The following is a 22,440-nucleotide window of genomic DNA, read 5'->3' on the forward strand; positions in this document are numbered from 1 at the left end:
ATAACTACTAATAGTCTAACTCACCCTTTGATAGCAGAGCAGCAGTTCCAGTAAGGATGTACTGTACTATTGAGTTTCAAATTTACATTTAACACCACCTTTAGAATTTTATCTAATTTCCAATCTGTGTAAATTATATCTACATTGTCAGCTGCTTATTAAGCAGAATCGAGCCCATACCCATGTTTTATTAATGTCTCTCTTTGTAAGGTAGCTTCCCATTGCTTGTCTAGAATCGTTAACATTCACGTCACTTTGGCGATCCCCCTTCTCCTTGCGTGGGTGGATTCTTTTAAAAACATGCCCTGGTATCCTTCAAGAAAAGGACCTAGAGTATCTCACTTCTTTTCTGTTCAGGCTAATTTTGTTTACAATGCACGGTTTTATATCTACGTTTGGATGGCTAACAAGAATTCTCAGGGCCACTTAGGAATTTTTTTTGTTTTGAGAGATGTAACTGGCCCTAAAACAGCACCAGAGTAGGAAATCTGGCTTGTTTTCTGGTCTTTTCCCTCACAGCTGACTAGGCCTTATTAATAAATGTAGACGAGACTGCATTATCTGATTGCCAATTGCCATATTAAAACAATTTCTTTAATGGACCCCTCCCCCCTCTTTTGGCTTCAAAGATTCAATTAAAACAACATTTGCAACTCATCGCTAGAGTATTCATTAGCCTGCACAGTGTCTTTAAAAACAACTCTAGCCTAGAGAGGATTCAACGCAGGAGTGAATTTGCCAGCGACTTCAAGCAAACAGCATGTAAATAGTTGTGTCGAATGCAGTTCGGAACCAGGAGGGGAGAAGCACATCAACAGCCCAACCAAAGAAAGCACGAAAGGGGACTGGAATTCACAGGAACAATAGGTTCTTTTAAAAAATGGATTTCTACCTGACAATAGAAGCTTTTATTTCTCTCCTGTGACTTTTCATCTCTATCAAGGAAGGGCGGGAGAAAGCTTCACCTCACCACGGGGGGCCTGGAAATGAAACTGTCAAGATGCATTTTCCTTGGAGGAAATTCAGATGTGTGTGGACATACCCCAGTGCCGGGTTATTTATTTTTCCATGTGTTATGGAGGCGCCCATTAAAAGGGGTCAGGAATGAAGTTCTTTAAAACTGGATTTTTTTATAATCTTACTTTACCAGAGGGGCAATATCTGTAGGGCTCAACCCCTCCCAGCCTGACAATACAGATCTCAGAACAACTTTAATCGGCATCGTGTGAGCAGCTAGTGGCCCTCTCTTCTAGGGCTCCTAGTGGTACAGTACCAGTGGGGCTGAGGCGGTGTGAGCAATGGTGGGACTGGAATTCAGTCTGTCCCTCGGCCCAATGTACTGGCACCCCAGGTTCCACTGCGTTCTGCACACAAGGTGATGGCAAGCGATGGAGTGGCAGGAAGGCCCTGGGTTCTCAGCCCAGACTCCCTTGGTGGCCTTGAGCAAACTGCAGCCGCTCTGTGCCTTAGTTTCCCTACCCCACGTGATGTTGCCAGGATGAACGGGGCTGATCGGCATGCCGACCTTTGCCGCTGCAGAGGGCTTAGACAATCCCCATGCGGTTTAAATATCAGGGCCCAACATGCAGCTGCCACAATCAGGGTGGCTTAAGTGAGACTGAGGTAGAGCATCCAGTGGCTGATTCCGCACCTGCCTGAATACATGAGTCGCCCCAGGGGTTGCAGTGGGACTACAATACTAAAGATGCATGAGGGCAGCAGGATCGGGCCCCTCTGGCTCTGCCCATCCAGCCAGAAAGAAGAAACATGCCAGGGCAACCTCTGCATGACAAATCCAAACCTCGGGATTGTTTGCAAACCAGGCTACAAGGCTCCATAAATCCAGAGCCTTAGAGGTTAACAGCAGCCCTGCCCGTCAATCACGCTGCAATTGCCTTTGGCAGGGAAAGAGGAGAAGGGGGCCACTGTCCTTATGCTGAATTAGGTGCCCCTGAGGGGGGAAGGTCTCAGAACCTGGGGTGCAGCCCGAGTCTGAATGTCTACACAGCATTTTTAGCCCTGCAGCCCGAGCCCCACGAGCCCGCGTAAGCTGAGCAGGGCTGCCAGATTGGGTGCTGCGGATTTTTTATCACAGCGTAGACGGACATGGAGACGCGTGCCCAGCAAGAGCCCCGCGGGGCACTGCTGTTGCCAAGACAGGGCAGGGAGAACGCAGCACTGCAACAGCCGGGGGGAGGGTAATCCCCCCCTCCTCCCCCCGCTCATTCGGGGATGCGGAGTTTGATTGAGGTTAGTTTTTTTTTTTCACTGCAGCTCTGCGTGGTACGATCGAGACGCAGCCCCGTGCAACGCGCCGGTTCTGCCTGGGAGAGGTGAGCGAGGCAGGGCTCTCCTCAGAGCATCCCTTACTCCTGCGGCTGGGGAGCTCCCTCGCCCGTGACACAGTGGGGCTGGCAGAGGCCTTGCTCCTATGATCGGGGACGCGGCCTGCAGCAGCCCCGCCGACATGGAAGCAGCCACACGCGAGCTCGCCCTGCCTGGCACTCGAGCATCTCACGGCCCTGAGATCCCAGAACAGACACCTGCGCTCACCTCCCTTCCACTGCAGGGGCAGGAAGGGAACAAGGCGCCGCCCTGAGATCGAGGAGGAGAGAGGGAGGTTTGAGGGCCTGCTAACCATCCAGCCGCAGGAACTGTGTGGCTTGGCTGTTGTTTTAAAGAGAGTTTGTGTCAGGGAGGGATAGCTCAGTGGTTTGAGCATTGGCCTGCTAAACCCAGGGTTGTGAGTTCAATCCTTGAGGGGGTCATTTAGGAATCTGGGGCAAAAATCTGTCTGGGGATTGGTCCTGCTTTGAGCAGGGGGTTGGATTAGATACCTCCTGAGGTCCCTTCCAACCCTAGTCTTCTATGATTCTATATCTCCAGGAGGCACTTGCTACGCAGACCCGGGGCAGCACACCAGCTCTGCTCTCTAGGAGTTAGAATTGGGCCCAGAGCCTGTAACGCGCTTGTGATCCATCCGGGCTGTCTGGCCTTAAAATCCCACCTGCCTGCAGGGTGAGCGGTGCTAAATAACACCAAATTCCTGGGGGGGACCAAATTCCTGCAACCCCCCTGGAATTTTAAAGCCGCCGGGCCTACACAGCCTGTGCCTCAGGAGGGCTGAGGGGGTGCAGAGAGCGGCCAGCCCTGGGTTTAAGGAGGAGAAGCGCTGCCTCCTGCACCCAAGTCTCACAATCAAATGGCTCCTATAGGAGCACAAGCGCTGAGACCGACCAAAATCGCACCCAGCGGCACCAGGTGAAGCCTTCCACGTCGAGCCTGCAGCGAGCTGACTTTGCTGAAAGTCAAATGGAAGCTTCCTGATTAGATCTCAGCGGAGGGGGACTGTGTGATGGAGGATGATAGAGAGGCAAGAGGAGGAGGGAAAAAACCCATCACAGTCTTCCAGCAGGACTCCGAGGGCTTCTGTTTCACTGGAAGGATTCGGCTACTGGCAACAAGCTAGTGAGTGCAAAGGGGCTGGATCTCCCTCCCACACCTACCACAGCAGCAGGGGGAGTTAGAAAAATGCTGCTATCAAAGCCCAAAAATAAATCCCTTGTGGTCCCGAGTCTTGCGCATCAATCTCTGCACATTGCTCGCCCTGTCGGGGCTCAGAGCAGCCCACGAATGCTCCCCGACCCCAGACTTTGCAGCTGAGCCAGTGACATCCTGAGCCTTGGAGGGTGGGGAGGACAGTGCTTCAAGGAGAGAGCCTGTCATTCTCTCTCGCAACAAGAGCCCCTTTTAATTCGGGGTGCTGACGGGGAGGGGTAACAGGGCTGACTAAGGATTGTTCAGCTGCCGTAATCAAGCTCTGCAGAACAGGAGCTGTGGGGATGTTAATACCACCCACAGGAGCGCTCTGAAGTTAAATGCATCCAGATCGCATCTCATTTAAACAACTCGGTTGTTTCTCCCCATGCGGCAGAGATCCGCTAACCACTAAACTGTACAGCAGGAAAGATGGAGTCTTCTAACGCAGCTGAGGGAGATTTTTTTTTTTTTAATTAAATTAAATTAATGGAGATATCCTATCTCCTAGAACTGGAAGGGACCTTGAAAGGTCATCGAGTCCAGCCCCCTGCCTCCACTAACAGGACCAAGTACTGATTTTGCCCCAGATCCCTAAGTGGCCCCCTCAAGGATTGAACTCACAACCCTGGGTTTAGCAGGCCAATGCTCAAACCACTGAGGAAATCCCTCCCTGATTTCCTCAGCGTCTGCTGGCCTGAGGACTAAGCCTGCAAGTACCTATAAGTTGCCACATCCCCAAGGCCTCTCCCAGCCACACCAATTTAAATTGCCATGTCTTCACTTCCCCAGCAATAAATCAACTCTACTCTCCCCTAATAAAACCAGTTCTGCCACCCCTTTTACACCAGGCACTAATTACACACACACGCTTACTGCTGGGCAGATAACGCAGTCCCATATCTTCACCAATGACCTGGAAGCAAATATAAAATCATTGCTGATCAGCTTTTCCAAGGATACAAAGACAGGTGGAGTAGTAAATAAAGGTGGGGACAGGACAGTTATGCAGTGAGATCTGCTTTACTTGGGAAGCTGGGTGCATGCAAATAAGATTTATTTTCATCCAGCCAGATGCAAGGTCAGACATGGAGTAGCAAGGAAAGTAGGCCAGACTTCGAGAGTGGAGATGGTGTTTGGGAAAGCAGTGACTCTGCAAAGGAGGTAGAGCTAATGCTCGATAAACAATTGCACAGGCTGTGGCTAAGAGGGCAAATACAACCGTTTGATGTATGAGGTAGTGAATATTGAGAATTAGGGAGGTGGTATTACTTCTGTGTACAGAATCGGCGAGACCATTGCTGGGACACCGTGGCCAGTTCTGCTGTCCAGCCTTCAAAAAGGATGTTCAAAAATTGGGAAGGATTCCAAACAGAGCTATGACAAAACCTGCTTTACTGGAAGCGACTTGGCAAGTTCAGTTATTTTAGTTTATCCAAGAGAAGGATAAGAGACGACTGGATAAGGGTCTAGAAGCTTTTCAATAGCAGAGGGCTCTTTAGTCCAGTGGATAAAGGCAGAACAAGATCCACTGGCTGGAAGTTGAAGCCAGAGAACTGTGGGGTAATTAACCACCGCAACAACTTAAAAGGCTGTGATAGATTCTCCATGATATGATGTCTTTAAATTAAGAGTGGATTTCTTTCTAACAGACCAGCTCAAGCTCAACCCGAAGTTCTGGGCTGGATACAGAAATCATGGGTGAGTTTCCCTGGCTGGCGTTATGCAGGTCAGATGATCAGAATGGTCCCTTGTCCTTCTGACCCAAACATCTGTGAATCTATGATTAACAAATTCGAGGTGCCCCCTAACCATTAATTTTAGACTCTCATCCCATCTCCTCCAACTAGTGAAGCTGCATCTCTCCCCCATTAATGAATTTTTGGCTCTCTTCTACTCTCCTGATTAACGTACCCTGGATCCTGCCTCTTCAGTATATTAATACTAACCTCCAACTACCTCTGTGTGGGACTCCTTTCTGGCTTCATGGAGGGTATGGCACGGAGGAGGCTTTCTAGGAACAACCAGCTGCAGCACAAAGTTAGTCAGACGACTCAACAGAAGACACCTTTCCTTCTCCAGTTGCTCCTAAGCAGTGTCCCAGCCTGGTGTTGCTGTTGATCCCGTCTTTCCAACAGGACATAAAATGAGACACGATCATTAAAGATCCTTACATCCGGACACCAGCAGCCCTTGGAGAAGCCACTCCTTTGTCCCACTAATAAATCACAGCCCTTGCTGCTACCCCACTCATGCTCCCCTCTATAGACCCAGCTGGGGCCAGCATCGGCCGTAGTGTGGGCTCCTTTCTGGCTCAGACGCCAGCAAAGGAAGCGATAGTTACAGCTGTGGTGTGAAATCCTGAGGTTCGGGCTTGGCTGGTCCTGGGGATTCTTAGCAGGCACCTGGTTTACCATAAATAAGTTTCTAAAGCCAATTTAATGACACCAATGCAAACCCCTGTTCCCAATCGACTTCTTATACTGGAACAATAGCGTCCACACGGGTATTTGCACCAGTTTAACAAGACTGGTTTAAATTCATCAATTCAACATTCCCATGTAGACAAGCCCCAGAATTTGGACTCACAGAAAATGCCGGGCAATACTCCAATACATAGTGCTATAGCATTGCCAAGAACTAGCTTATGCAGGGAAACTCACAACGAGAGCTTTCAATCTTCTTCATTACGATCGAATGCTTCTGGTTTGGCCCACTGAAAATGCAGTCTTCTAACACACTCATGGTTCACGTAGTACTGCTCATTCACGATAAAATAAAACGGAGGGGGAATTGCATTCATTTCTTTTGACAGATCCTAATTCACACAATTAGTTGGGTTCTGCTATTAGAAACTACACAAGCTCAGGGGGAGGGGGGAATCTAAATTAAAAGCCACTTGAGTGAGCACTTAGAGGAATTACTGGGAGGCTTTCGAAGAGACTTTTCCCAGTCATTAAGGAGAGTGTGGCTCTGTGCTGGGGTACGGGCCACAGGGAGTTGACTCAACCGCCTGCCAGATCTGAAGAGACTAGTCAGTGTTTTCTTGCACAAACAGCTTCCTTGAGAGGGGTGGGAGTGACTGGCAGTCTGGATTAATACATGCCGCTCTTCAGCAGTGTCTCAGGACCATCCCGCGTACCAGGGAACAGGACTATCCTACACAGGGCAAAGAGCCAGTGGTGAATTAACAAACAGGCCCAGGGGGCCTGTGCCCAGGTACCCCGGCCAAGTTGGGGGCCCCCACAGGTGTGCCGGAACCTGGGTAGAAGTGGGGGGGCCACCGGCGCCAGAACTCTGGCCCTGCCCCCTGCTTCTCCTCTTCCCCTGGAGGCCCTGCCCCCTGGCCAGGCCAGAAGCCAGAGCTGGACCATGGTAAGAGTTGCCCAGGGAACCCGAGCTGCTGTGGGGAGCCCCCGATTCTTCGCCTGTCCTGGGTGCCAGAGAGCAGCCCCCAGCCTGGTTCTGGCATCCCTGGGCCCCCAGGGTGCGAGGGGCCTAAAATGTTCTTTGTGCCCAGGGCCCCAATAAATCTTAATCCACCTCTGCAACTAGCTTCTGAGGCACCTCGCTCCCCAGGAGAGGTAGAGCCCAGTTCCTCCTCCCTCCTCGGTGACTCCTTCCCTCCCACAGCAACTGAGGGGTTGTATCTCTTCCTGCAGCTGGCAGCCAGCTCCCTTCTCCTGAACATGGCGCTGGTCCTGCCTCAGCGCATGTGTCCGGCGGTCCCAGCCACGAGTAGGCTGTCCTTGGCCAGCAGTCAGGCGCCTGGCCCCATAATGTTTCCTTCTCTTCCCTAGCCCGGCCCCATACGCTGTCCATGTCCCAGGCACCCAGGTTAGGTGGATCTTTGGGGGCCTCCTCCTTTCTAGAGTGCCCCAGCAGGGTCCCAGCTCAGTGCTGGGAAGCAAACATGATACTTTGCCATTCTGACCCAGCTGTTACTTCCCGGCTGGTGCCTCCGGGAGCTGCCTCTCCCCCCAGGTGGCAGTGGGATTCTGTGCGGGCTAGCTGGGATACAGGAAGGTACAGAGCTGATGCACGCCATAGGAGAGCACAGATTTCACAGAGACGTCATTGGGGAAATAGAATTGTTTTGCATAGTCCTCGCACTTTCCACTGGAGGATCTCAGACATTACTGAATTAAGCCTCCAGCCTTCTATCCGGTAGGGCAGTGTTCTCTCTCCACTCCCTTTTAAAGAGGGGGGTACAGAGTGGTGCAGTGACTTGCCCAAGGTCACTCAGGAAGTCAGTAGCAGAGCTGGGACTATCTAGAGCATCCTGCACAGAGTAGCCTGGGACATTTCACTAGCTTCAGACACTGCTGGATTCATAGATTCTAGGACTGGAAGGGACCTGGAGAGGTCATCGAGTTCGGTCCCCTGCCCTCCTGGCAGGACCAAGTATTATCTAGACCATCCCTGACAGGTGTTTGTCCAACCTGCTCTTAAATATCTCCAGAGATGGAGATTCCAGAACCTCCCTCGGCAATTTATTCCAGGTGGAGCTGCACCTGTTCTCCAGCAGGCCCCTAACGGCCCCTGCGCCCGTTCTGAAGCGGCACACGGGGATTTTCAAAGGAGTATGAGTGAGCCAAGCACCCCAGTCCCACTGAGGCTCCACAGGTGTGCCCCTTGCAAGCCTCAGCCTCTAGCACTTTGTATTCCCAGCGATCTGGTTTGACCTTGCGATTCCTGTTGCTCTGTGTAGTACGTCCCTCCTGGAAGAGTCCCATTCAGTATAATACAACCCAGGGATTCTCCAGAGGAGACTAAAAGGGAGTTAGACACTGGCTCCCATTGAGTATCAGTGGAATTAAGGGCACTCAATTGCACTCTTCAGCCCTTTGAAAATCCAACGAACCCAACCAACATGACTATGGGTTTACAGCAGTTAAATGGGGCTCCATAGCAATCAGTCTAAGTCCCTATACAATGTCAGGGAGACTGAGATCCCCATGACAGAATTCTACAGGTGCTTAAAACCAACACTCCACAGCAATGGTCTCACCATCTCTTCCGGGGGGGTTCCGTAAGTAATCAGCCATTCTAAAGAGGCAAGCGCCAAACATTCCCTCTGGAACAGGCTGTATTTTATCCTGATCTCATCATTTGCACTTGAACACATCCAACAACAGGAATGAAATCCTCCCACTTTTCTTTCATGAGGTCGGCTGCTGGGTAGGATTGGTGAAGTCTTCCAGACATTGCTCCTCATTTAACCACTTAACAGAGAGTCACCTTAAGCTTGGCCCTGATTTTCAATGTTGTAGAAACAAACCATTCATAAAATTGAAGTCAAAGGGAAAATACTTCCATAATATACACAGTTTGAATGCAAATTATTTATCTTTAAAACAAAGAACACATCTCCCTTGCAGTTTTTGAAATCCAACCACAGCAGCCCTAATGAAAGGGAAAGTGAAACTGACTGTAAACAAAAGTGAAATTGAGGTTTCATAGACTTTCATTCCCCACCAGAGAGAACGGTAGACAGCGCATAAATAAACAGCGCCTCATCCTCCCTGATTGAACTAACCTCGTTATCTCTAGACTGATTCTTGCCTGCATATTTATACCTGCCCCTGGAAGTTTCCACCACATGCATCTGACGAAGTGGGTATTCACCCACAAAAGCTTATGCTCCATTACTTCTGTTAGTCTATAAGGTGCCACAGGACTCTTTGTTGCTTTTTAGTGCATAAATAGTGACAGGAATAGTACACTGGATTTTTTAAATTCTCTCAATAATCGGGTGTTACTAGTAACATGAAGGCACTTAATGTGTATGCAACAGATTTGTAAATGTACAGTATCCCTTTAATTTCTTGAAAAATTGCTATATTTTATATTTGTCCTGGCAACATAAAATCATTTAACTGGGGAATTTGTCTAATGTTTTGATTTAGTGGGGTGCTTATAAAAATAAACCCCCAACAAAATGCATGTGTGTGTTTAGAGAAATTTTGCTGGTAATGTAATGAGAGGGACCGGGTGATTCACTCCAGCGCTTCTGTTGTTACCATCATTCAAAACATCCAACAACCTTTTCTGATGTGAAAGCCACTCCTGCAGATCTTTGCTACCAGCTGGATGTGCCCTGCAGAGACAGCACGTAACATGAGCTGGTTTTAAAGTGAGTCAGATGTCAGGATGGTCTCTACTACGTGTCCATTGATCACTGGCAAAGCGCATGTTAACTCTAAAGTTTCTTTAACCTTGCCAGACGTTTCCATGCTGCTAGACTTGCCCCCCGTGTTTCACGACAGTGGGTTTATTTCATGTAGCAGGTGAACTAGCTGGAGGAGGTGTAGGCTTGGATCCAAATCAAAGAGTTTGGATTATCTTCTTCTGGCATGATTGCGGGCAAATCCCTCACACCAACACTTTCAAAAGCAGCCTCTGATTGTGGGAACCCAGCTTGACAGAGTCACTGCAGAGACTTCTTTCCCAAGTGTCTGCCTGCTGGGTCTTGCCCACGAGCTCAGGGTCTAACCGATCGCCAGATTTGGGCTGGGGAAGGAATTTTCCCCCAGGTCAGACTGGCAGAGACCCTGGGGGGGTGGGGTTCGCCTTCCTCTGCAGCATGGAGACGGGTCACTTGCAGGTTTAAACTAGTGTAAAGGGTGGATTCTCTGTAACTAGAAGTCTTTAAACCATGATTTGAGGGCTTCAGTGTCTCAGCCAGAGGTTAGGGGTCTATTACAGGAGGGGGTGGGTGAGGTTCTGTGGCTTGCAATGGGCAGGAGGTCAGACTAGATGATCATGATGGTCCCTTCTGATCTTAAAATCTATGAGTCTATAACAGGCTTTGGGGCTGATTTTTGAGGTCCCAGGTAGCTTCAGCCCCCACCCCTCACCCCCCAGCTTCACAGGGCATTGTAGGGACAGAGCCTTTCTGAAAAACCAGGCCCTGCACATCTAAAGCTGGGCAGTCAAAATCTGTGGCCACTTTGCAACATTTTATGGTTTCAATCCCCTCCATCCCTCCAAACACATTTCCTAACAAGAATCCAACTGGGACCAACTTCACACAGACCAGAGAAAAACCACTCAACAAAGAGTTGAACCAATAACCCAGGACAGTAGCGTAGCTGGGGGGGGGAGCGGGGCAGCGGCCACTCCCCCACTGAGCACAAGTGGCGCCTTGTCAATTTCTTGGCGCCTTTTTAATTTTTACTCAACCGGAGCGAACAGGGGGAGCGATCAAAAAAAGGCGCCACCCGCTTTTAAACCCAGCGGTGCTCTGGGTCTTCGGTGGCACGACCTTCACTTGCTCCGCAGGTCTTCGGCGGCGGGTCCTTCAGTGCCGCCGAAGACACCCGGAGCGAGTGAAGGGCCCGCCGCCAAAGACCCGGAGCGCTGCCGGGTGAGTAAAAGCGCCACAGCCGGTGTCTTCTCCCCTGAGTCTCCTTGTGGTAGGAGTTGATCACGGTATCTCAGATTTCACTGTTACAGAATCTGCATCAGTGATATGTTTAAAAGCCCCAGGGGCTGTTTGTACAAACAGGCCTCAGCCAGAGATTGATTAATCAAAATAGTTATAATACCCGTATTGAGTCCCCTGCAAATCTGCCGTTAACATTTGGTTAAGAGCATTCAAGTGTCCTTATATATTTGGTGTTAAGGGAGGGAAAAAACAACTACTCCTCAGGAAATCTCTGTGCATTCCTTTGACACTCTGTACCAAAATGCTATGGTGCTTCTTAATATTACTGAGAAATGAATTGTCATTGCACAATATACAAGTGGAAGGAGGTAAAGAAGAGGTTAAAGACTATTTCACACCATGCTTTGTAAAGCTGCCACTCGCCAGCCATAATCGTCTGATAAGACAAAATTCAGAGAAGCAGCGACAGATATCTCCTTAGATGTCTGGCCTCTTACAGTACGTACTAGGCCACTGTCCAACCAGAAATCACATCACAGTGAAATTCCTTGCCTCTGTTTCTAGCACTTCGGACTTGTTACAGTCTTTCAGTTTTAATTATATGATTTACTGTCATTGTTTCCTGTTAAAGCAGTACAAACACTGTGTAAACTGGCCCTAAACTAGACTGGTCACTTGTTAAGCAGTTTCATCTGTCTGGTTCTCAAGCACAAAACCCAACTTGGGATGCAAACATTGCCGATCAACATTCAAATCATCCCCAAACGGTGAACAAAGCACCGAGTTCGGAGAAGAGACCCGAGCTCTGGTTTCAACTCTGCCAATGACTCACTCTGTGACCTCTGGAAAGTCACTTGTCCTCAGGGCTCCAGCTTTCCCCATCCGCAAAAGGAGTGTGACGGTACTGACCCATCTCACGAGATAGGGGGGCTTATTATGTGTTGGGCACAATTTCTATTTTGGGGACATTTTAAAAATCCATCGAGCTGATGGCATAGGCGTAGCCGGGGTGGCATTTGTCAGACATGTCCTGGCCAGGTCAGAATTTAGTGTCATGCCCACATTAAAAATGGAGACAGACAGACACTTAACACCACGAGTGTCCCCACTTCACTCGTCTCCTAATGCCCACTGGCTCAGCACATGTGACTGTTTCTCTTTAGCAGCTGGCCCACTCGGGATAAGGGCCGGCTACTCTGGGAAGCCACCAGGTACTAGGGGCTCGGCTGTGTGTGTGGACATGGGCATAGCTCATTACAAGACAGGACCTGAGTGGACCCCATGTCCCTGGGAACAGCTGGACAAGACTCTGGCACAAGTGAGGATAGGTGCCAGCTACCAGAGTTACTGGGGCTCCGGGCTGGGGCAGGGGGTTGGGGTGTGTGTGGGGGGGTGAGGGCTCCAGCTGGGGGTGCGGGCTTTGGGGTGGGGCAGGGGGTTGGGGTGCTGGAGGATGTGTGGGGTGTGGGGTGCGGGCTCCGGGCAGCGCTTACCTCAGGTAGCTCCCGGGAAGTTGCCAGCATCTCCCTCCGGCTCCTAAGCGGAGGCGCAACCACGTGGCTCTCCATGCTGCCCGCGCCTGCAGGCACCACCCCCTCAGCTCCCATTGGCCGCGGTTCCTGGCCAATGAGAGCAGCTGAGCTGGCGCTGGGGCGGGGCAGCGGGCAGAGCCCCCGTGGCCATCCCTCCACCTAGGAGCCAGAGGGAGATGCCAGCAGCTTCCTGCGAGTTGCGCGGAGCTGGATAGGAAGCCTGACTGCACCGCCGACTGGTCTTTTAATGGCCTGGTCAGCAGTGCTGACCAGAGCCGCCAGGGTCCCTTTTCGACCGGGCGTTCGACACCTGGCAACCCTAGGACTCGGAGCGGCTGGAGCTGGGGCTGCGCTGCCCGCCCGGCGCTCGGACCGCACCACCCAGCTCTCCAGGGCTGGCCCCCGGCACACTGGGGCTGGGGACCATGGTGGGGGTGCTCCGGGCTCCTGCAGGGGAGGGAGGGAGAAGGGAAGGGGGAGGGGCTCCCCCAATGGCTGGCTCACCGGCCGCTCAGAGGTGACACCTGTAATAGCCACCACATTTTCAGACAGAAGTTGGATTTTTTTAGTTGACGGTGTCTGTTTAGGACCCTGCATTTCAGTTCTGAGACAGAAAGGAAAAGTGTGTGTGTGTGTGGGGGGGGGGGGGGGGGGGGTTGTATTACAGTACACACTGCGGCTCCGGTTAAGGGTCAGGGCTCTGTGAGACCAGGCACCATACGAACACACAACAAACCGGCAAGCCCTGCTCTGAAGGGCTCACCACTCAAGAACCAAGGTGGGGATTTGCAAGGCCCGAAGCAATCGGAAAGGTTTCCATGACGTTTTATTCAGTTCAGTGACACCAGGGGCTGTTGCTCCATTCACACCCCACCCTGCAGTGCTGGGGGGAATATCAGTCATCTCAGGGGTCTCTTCCCGGCTTCAGCAAGCCAGACCCTCCATTTCTGCCTCTGGAAATCACAAATAACGCTGCTCATCTGTTCCACCGAGGGGCTGGGCGGCCGAGCTCCGTAACGGGACAAAAAGGGAGCTCAGATTGCTGGATCGAAGGCTAGAAACGTGAAGGAGGGGCAGTCCCCAGTGGGACACGAGCAGCGGAAAGGGAGACCAGCCCATCGCCAGGAATGAACCAGCCAAGCTCGCCGCACATGGGGAAAGTCAGACATCAAAGGTTCCCTTTGCACTGAGCTAGTGCAACCATCCTGATGGTTACAGCGCCCTCTGCTGGCTGGACTGAGGGACAGTCACAGCCTGCTCTCTCTCTCTCTCTCTCTCTCTCTCTCTCTCTCTCACACACACACACACACACACACACACACCCGCAGTCCCTCCTATAGCCCAGGCAGCAGGGACAGGTGCACTGTGGGTTCTAGAGGGCCTGGGTTTGACCTCCAATCCCCCCGACAGGTGTGGGGTCTGGATCACAGTCTCAGCGTCAGCACAGCCAGGGCTGGTCCACACACGGAATTTGCAGCAGCGGAACTGGTGCAGCAGTGTGTGTGGACGCTTAAAGCCGGTTAGACTGGTTTTGTTTGTGCAGGAGATGTACCGAAGCTCTAAGCCAGGCGTACGCTGCTAGGAGACACCGCACCCGAAGCCACCCCGCTGGGACGCGCTGTAAGAACGCCACCTCTAGCTGGAGTGGCACAGCTGTGCCTGCAGCAGGGAAGGAGTTTATCTGTGATTTTTACCTGTCACAACGTCCTTTTCACAGCACTCCGGCCTCGCTCTCCCCGGGGGATCGGGTGTCTCTTTTATTAATGGCCGTCAGGGCTTTCAAAAGACCCAACAATTAGCAAAAGGCTCCATTTTTACACTGACCCATTTTTCATGCCTCCGAGTCCTTCGTGTGACAAAGGAGCCAGAGGGACGGGACGTGCGGCTGGCTCGCTGGTTTGCCCTTTCCCAGAACTGGGGCATGGGGCGTGGAAAACCCTCTGCCCTTGGAATGCCTTTGCGGACACCTTCCATCGGAACAGCAGAGACCAATGAGCCGCGGGGCTCAGGACACAAAGTGCAAGTAGGTCTGGGATGGTGTGAGCCACTGCTCCCAGCTCCACTCAGCCAACACCAGTCGCTCCTGACCCTCAGTGGCGCCTGCTCTTCCCGGTCAGGATCCTAGACAGCTCTGCTGCTGCCCCACAGTCCTGATCCACTCCTCACTCCCAACGCAGAGACCCACAGCATGCCAAGCTGGCCTGTGCACAAACTGAGCTCTGCCCAGCTCCTCTTCACCTCTCCCACAAGTGGAGTTTAGAGGCTGGGGAAGAACCCGGGGCTGGGAAGGCCACTGCTGAGCAGTGAGCATGGAGGCCGGATCGGCTGGTTTCATTGGGAACATCCTTCTCCCAACTCCTCTTGTCTTGGAGACGGGGGCTGAGATCCCCACACCTGCTCCCTGAACACTGGGCTTAGCATGACTGCGAGCATCACAGCTCACGCCCATGCTTGCGCAGGGTCTGCAGCAGAGATCCAAAACACTTCTGGACTATGCAGCTGGCCTATGTGTCCGTAGGGGGCAGCAGAACTGCGGCCCTAGACACTAGAAGGACATGAGCTGTGATGCTCTCTTTTTCATCAGGAGAATAAACCACAAACAGTTGCAGGGCCTTCACCAGATTCCTCCTGTCTCTTCTCATGGTGCTGCTGATTTTTAGTTCAGGGGAAACAATCAGGAAAGGGAGCAGCCTCATTGACCTTTACCCCATGACCTCCAGCTTGAGTCACCGGCAGGGACAGAACCTGGGAACTTCAGCACCAAAAGGACAAGCCTCAGTCAAGCTAAGCAAGTAACTCCATGCACCGGTACCAGGGATAGGCTCTTCTCCTCTCTGTGAGCCAGCCACTAATTGCCTTCTATGATGAGATAACTGGCTCTGTGGATGAGGGGAAAGCAGTGGATGTGTTATTCCTTGACTTTAGCAAAGCTTTTGATACGGTCTCCCACAGTATTCTTGCTGCCAAGTTAAAGAAGTATGGGCTGGATGAATGGACTGTAAGGTGGATAGAAAGCTGGCTAGATCGTCAGGCTCAACGGGTAGTGATCAATGGCTCCATGTCTAGTTGGCAGCCGGTTTCAAGCGGAGTGCCCCAAGGGGCAGTCCTGGGGCCGGTTTTGTTTAATATCTTTATTAATGATCTGGAGGATGGTGTGGACTGCACTCTCAGCAAGTTTGCAGATGACACTAAACTGGGAGGCGTGGTAGATACACTAGAGGGTAGGGATCGGATACAGAGGGACCTAGACAAATTAGAGGATTGGGCCAAAAAAAACCTGATGAGGTTCAACAAGGACAAGTGCAGAGTCCTGCACTTAGGACGGAAGAATCCCATGCTCAGCTACAGACTAGGGACCGAATGGCTAGGTAGCAGTTCTGCAGAAAAGGACCTAGGGGTCCCAGTGGACGAGAAGCTGGATATGAGTCAACAGTGTGCTCTTGTTGCCAAGAAGGCTAACGGCATTTTGGGCTGTATAAGTAGGGGCATTGCCAGCAGATCGAGGAACGTGATCGTTTCCCTTTATTCGACATTGGTGAGGCCTCATCTGGAGTACTGTGTCCAGTTTTGGGTCCCACACTACAAGAAGGATGTGGAAAAATTGGAAAGAGTCCAGCGGAGGGCAACAAAAATGATTAGGGGTCTGGAGCACATGACTTATGAGGAGAGGCTGAGGGAACTGGGATTGTTTAGTCTCCAGAAGAGAAGAATGAGGGGGGATTTGATAGCTGCTTTCAACTACCTGAGGGGAGGTTCCAGAGAGGATGGAGCTCAGCTGTTCTCAGTGGTGGCAGATGACAGAACAAGGAGCAATGGTCTCAAGTTGCAGTGGGGGAGGTCTAGGTTGGATATTAGGAAACACTATTTCACTAGGAGGGTGGTGAAGCACTGGAATGCGTTACCTAGGGAGGTGGTGGAGTCTCCTTCCTTGGAGGTTTTTAAGGCACGGCTTGACAAAGCCCTGGCTGGGATGATTTAGTTGGGAATTGGTCCTGCTTTGAGCAGGGGGTTGGACTAGATGACCTCCTGAGGTCCCTTCCCTTCCTGATATTCTATGATTCTATGATTCTATGGAGGGAATGTGACACTTAACTAGGATGCTGCACAAGCTGGTGGCAGAGAGAACAGGACCCCCTCACACTTCTAGGAACGGGAGCCAAGTCTTGGGGAACGGGCTGAGGAGACATAAGCCAACCTTGGCCAAGAGCAGCAGATGTAACACTTGCAAAAAGCCAACATCACCCTGGAGTCTTGTAAGTAGGGTGACCAGATGTCCCGATTTTATACGGACAGTCCCGATATTTGGGGCTTTGTCTTATATGAGTGCCAATTACCCCCCACCCCCGTCCCGATTTTTCACCCTTGCTATCTAGTCACCCTAGTTGTAAGCGAGACGTCAGAAGTAATTCTTCCGCTCTACTCTGCAGTGATTAGGCCTCAACTGGAGTATTGTGTCCAGTTCTGGATGCCACATTTCAGGAAAGATGTGGACAAATTGGAGAAAGTCCAGAGAAGAGCAACCAAAATGATGAAAGGTCTAGAAAACATGACCTATGAGGGAAGATTGAAAACATTGGGTTTGTTTAGTCTGGAGAAGAGAAGATTGAGAGGGGACATGATAATAGTTTTCAAGTACCTAAAAGGTTGTTACAAGGAGGAGGGAGAAAAATTGTTCTCCTTAACTGCTGAGGATAGGGCAAAAAGCAATGGGCTTAAATTGCAGCAAGGGAGGTTTCGGTTGGACATTAGGAAAAACTTCCTAACTGTCAGGGTGGTTAAGCACTGGAATAAATTGCCCAGGGAGGTTGTGGAATCTCCATCAGTGGGGATTTTTAAGAGCAGGTTGGACAAACACCTGTCAGGGATGGCCTAGATAATACTTAGTCCTGCCAGGAGTGCAGGGGACTGGACTAGATGACCTCTCGAGGTCCCTTCCAGTCCTACGATTCTCTGATGTTTAGTGAAAAGGTTGCACTGATCGGGGCTGGAGGGCAATCCAGACCCACATTAGAACCCAGGTGGGCCCTGAGAATGTTCCCAAGTTTCATAGGGGAGAGGGCTTCTCCTGGGCAGATGCCAGCGTCCATGGGCGGTGGGTGAACCGGCAGTTGGGGGAGGCTAGCCTCCTCCCCTTCCACCTGAGGCCTCTCCTCTCCCCCTCCCCTTCTGCCCCCTCCACCACTGGAGCCCAGAGCAGCAGAGCCCCACTGCAGCTGCTGCCCAACCCCCGCCTGTGCCCCTGGCCCTAGCCCCGACCCCAGCCCCAGCCCCGGAGCACCGGGCGGGGACCAGTCTTAGCCTCCCCAAGTCCTGGCGGCAGCCTGTCCGGCCCCAGCCCAGCCCCAACCTGGGCCACGAAAGAGCAGGAACTCACAGGCACTCCTGGGGGCAGAGTGTGGGTGGGGCCACGCCAGGCTGATACCCGCCGCCAATGCCAGCATCCTGCCCCACACTGAGCGCTGCTGGCAGCTCCCATGAGCTGTTTGCAAAGCTTCCAGTTTCAACCCGCCCTTGCAGCCTCCCATAGGGTCCGCGCCTATAGAACGGGGGCTGGGCAGGTAGCTCCCTGGAGCACAGCGCCTCCAGCTGGAAATCTCCTGCAAGTGCATCTGATGGGTGCTTCTCCACACTGCCCTAAGGCTCCCCAGCCGGCAAGGAGCTATCACACACACACACCTGTGGGAAAACACAACCCTTTCTCACACACACACACCCCTGTGGGAAAACACAACCCTTTCACACACACACACACACACACACACACACACACCCCTGTGGGAAAACACAACCCTTTCACACACACACACACACACACACACACACACACCTGTGGGAAAACACAACCCTTTCACACACACACACACACACACACACACACACACACACACACACACACACACACACACCTGTGGGAAAACACAACCCTTTCTCACACACACACACACACACACACACACACACACACACCTGTGGGAAAACACAACCCTTTCACACACACACACACACACACACACACACACACACACACACACACACACCTGTGGGAAAACACAACCCTTTCACACACACACACACACACACACCTGTGGGAAAACACAACCCTTTCTCTCTCACACACACACACCCCTGTGGGAAAACACAACCCTTTCTCAGACACACACACACACACACACCCCTACACACCTGTGGGAAAACACAACCCTTTCACACACACACACACACACACCTGTGGGAAAACACAACCCTTTCACACACACACACACACCTGTGGGAAAACACAACCCTTTCTCTCTCTCTCTCACACACACACACACACACACACACACACACACACACACACACCTGTGGGAAAACACAACCCTTTCACACACACACACACACACACACACACACACGGGAAAACACAACCCTTTCACACACACACACATATCCCTGTGGGAAAACACAACCCTTTCCCAGGGATACATCCACGGTACAATGCTTCCACCCTGTGGCGAACAGCCGTTACTGCAATGGCCATTTGCTGCTGAAAAGTGGAGAACCATAGAATCCTAGGACTGGAAGGGACCTCGAGAGGTCTCTAGTCCAGTCCCCGGCACTCCTGGCAGGACGAAGAATGGCACCATTGCTGAAGGTCTGGGGACAGAGCGGATCTTCCCTGGCACCGCAGTGCTGATGGGCTCCTGCTGCTACCAACGGAGTGGGGGCTCAGGATTCCTGAGGGGGTCTGAGCATCGTTTGGCTGTGACTCTGCCCTCCCCCAGCACCCCCTCCCCGCAAATCTGCAGCACTTCGCAGCCTTGCTGCTTGCCTCCTCGCCCACACTGGGAGCGGCTCGGCTCTGCTACCTAAACACCAGTTCATCTTCTCTCCCCAGCGCCATATGTGGGGCTCTCCCAGGACCTTCTCCTCCCCCCAGCTGTAATCCACCAGGTGCAGGGCTCATCTTTCAGCACCAACGTGGAGTGCTGTCCCCCGGTGCCAGCGCCTGCCTGTGCTGAAGGGTCGCGAGAGCCTGTCATTCCCATTGCCAGACCCACCTGCTCAGTACTACTTCTTTTGAGAGAGACAGAATAAGGATGCAAGGCTGGGCAGATCCTGCAGCGACAGCCGGGAGCCCTCTGTCCAGCCACCCAGGATTACCAGGCACATGGATGAACACCATTTGTTGGGGAAGAGTCCACACAGCTGTGGTAGAGGGAAATCATGCCTCGCCAAGCTACTAGAATTCTTTGAGGTGTCAATAGCCATGTGGACAAGGGTGACCCAGTGGCTATGAGTGTACTTGGGCTTTCAGAAAGCCTTTGATTACCCATTAGCCAGGCCAGTCCATCCCAAGGGGTCCAGTTTTGTGACATCGGCCCGCAAGGTGAGTGTTTGCAGACTGTGACCGATATTTTACACAGCCCTCCGGGCCTGCTTCGTCCCGCTGGCTCCGAGGTGAAAGCTGCTCCACAAAGAGCCGCTCACTCACCTGAAGGCTGCGCTGTCAAGGCCCCGCTTCTCTCATTGCTTTGCTCTCTGGGCCGGGTAGCAGCCAGGGTCCGCCCGCTCGACTGCACGGCGCCCTTTGATGGGGATCCCTGAGCGTTTCACGCCGACAGACTCCAAGCACCGGGGGGGGGCGGGGGGGGGGGCGGGGCAGGTGCTTGTGACTCCAGCAAAGGGAGGAGAACTGCTGTGTCTTGACCCCCGGCCCCCCTCCAGGGCCTGGAGCCCTCCCGCTACCCCCGAGCCTCGCTCAACGGCGCACAGGAGTTTGCTCTGAGGGGTAGGATGCAGGGAGATGCTCAGCACCCTGGAAATCAGTGGGGCAGGTGCTCAGCACCTCACAGGACTGGGCCCGAGGGCTACTCCCCGTAACAGTTGCCATTCTCCAGAAGCACCGACTCTCGCCCAGATGTCAGGCACAGGGAGGAGACACACACACCCCCCCCCGGTGATCTGATAGCGTTAGCCAAACCCTCGCCCACGGGGCTGCACGAGCCGTGGCACCAGGCCCTTCCCCACACTTCTGCTGCCAGCCTCCCCCCAGGAGTCCCGTTCAGTGTTCATGGCCCTTTGTGTCCCGGGGTCTCTGCTGAGGCTACCTCCGGGGCTGGGCTCAGTGCGATGCACTGTGACACTCAGCGGGGGCCGGAAGCAGCCAGGGGGTCTGAAAAGCCAGCGATAATATTGGGACGAACCCGCCCGTTCTTCGCCTCTTCCCTTGACTGGCAGCAAACCGGCGCCATCTGGTGCCCAGAGCCACACACAGCTCAGGAAAGTCTCAAACGCGCTCGCACTCAGCTCTCGGGAACTTACCCTAGTAAGACGGGAGACAGCGCTGGTGAAACTGGTGTGTGAATTATGGGGCACGGCTGCAGGGTCTGGTTTCTTTAAGGAGAGCTGATTGGGGAATGTAAATCTTCCAACATGCCCAGAAAAGGACAAACGCACTTTGCTAAGCACCGGCACAGCCTGCTCTGAGCAGCCGTGGGGACCGTCACACGCACAGACTTAGGAATAGGAGTACTAAGGTGCCACAAGTACTCCTGTTCTTTTGGCGGATACAGACTAACACGGCTGCTACTCTGAGACTTAGGAATCACGCTCCATTTCAGCAGCCTCTCACCCCCACAGAGCCTGTGAATAGGGGATCAGAGTACCCATCCTTTCTGCCTTGCAATGCCAGCTCAGATGTGGCCCAGAAGCTGCTCCCTTGTGACAGCTGTTTAGGGGAGATCAAAGTCCATTTGCCAGGGGACAGCGATCCACAGTGTAGTTGTGCTAACCTGGTTTCCTCCGGCAGCTGGGACGGACCATTCACGCATGTTAAAGTTCTGTAAGTTGGCCCTGTACTTATCCAGGCTCTTCCCCTCCACAATACATGTGGGCTCTTAACGACCGCCAAAGAGAAAGTTATTTGCATTTTTTACAATGGGGGAGGAGGGGAATGCACATGCCCTGGTAATTCCAATGGCTGTTCACCTCGGCAGCTCACACCCAGCCAGGGTTTTACTCAGAGAAATAGAATCACAATGCAAAGGGAACACTTCAATCTCGCTGGTCACTCAATAACAGACCTCGAAGTGGCAATTCTTCAACAAAAAAACTTCAGAAACAGACTCCAACGTGAAGCTGCAGAACTGGAATTAATTTGCAAAGTAGATACCTCAGATTAGGCCTGAATAAAGACTGGGAGTGGTTGGGACATTACAAAACCTAAACCTAATTTCCCCAATACTAATTTCCCCCTACTGTTACTCACACCTTCTTGTCAACTGTCTGTAATGGGCCACTCTCTTACCACTTCAAACGTTATTTTTCCTCCCTTGGTATCCTGTTGTCAATTGAATTGTCTCGTTAGACTGACCTCACACTTGGTAAGACAACTCACATCTTTTCATGTATTTATACCTGCTCCTGTATTTTCCACTCCATGCATCTGATGAAGACGAAAGAATCCCAGGCACTGCTACATACTAGGGATTGAATGGCTAGGCAGTAGTTCTGCAGAAAAGGACCTAGGGATTACAGTGGGTGAGAAGCTGGATATGAGTCAACAGTGTGGCCTTGTTGCCAAGAAGGCTAACGGCATATTGGGCTGTATAAGTAGGGGCATTGACAGCAGATGGAGGGACGTGATCATTCCCCTCTATTCGACATTGGTGAGACCTCATCTGGAGTGCTGTGTCCAGTTTTGGGCAACAAAAATGATTAGGGGGCTGGAGCACATGACTTACGAGGAGAGGCTGAGGGAACTGGGATTGGTTAGTCTGCAGAAGAGAAGAATAAGGGGGGATTTGATAGCTGCTTTCAAGTACCTGAAGGGGGGTTCCAAAGAGGATGGAGCTCGGCTGTTCTCAGTGGTGGCAGGTGACAGAACAAGGAGTAATGGTCTCAAGTTGCAGTGGGGGAGGTTTAGGTTGGATATTAGAAAACACTATTTCACTAGGAGGGTGGTGAAGCACTGGAATGCGTTACCTAGGGAGTGGTGGA

At 52.2% G+C, this 22,440-nt stretch overlaps 1 protein-coding gene across 1 annotated transcript in view; it reads right to left on the reverse strand.

Annotated features, from left to right (window-relative positions):
• FGF12 (fibroblast growth factor 12) overlaps positions 1–22,440 on the reverse strand; it is a 176,838-nt gene that overhangs the window by 124,743 nt on the left and 29,655 nt on the right. The gene's annotated exons all lie outside the window — the stretch shown is intronic.

Source organism: Emys orbicularis, chromosome 9 (assembly GCF_028017835.1).
Source record: "Emys orbicularis isolate rEmyOrb1 chromosome 9, rEmyOrb1.hap1, whole genome shotgun sequence".
NCBI lineage: Eukaryota > Metazoa > Chordata > Testudines > Emydidae > Emys > Emys orbicularis.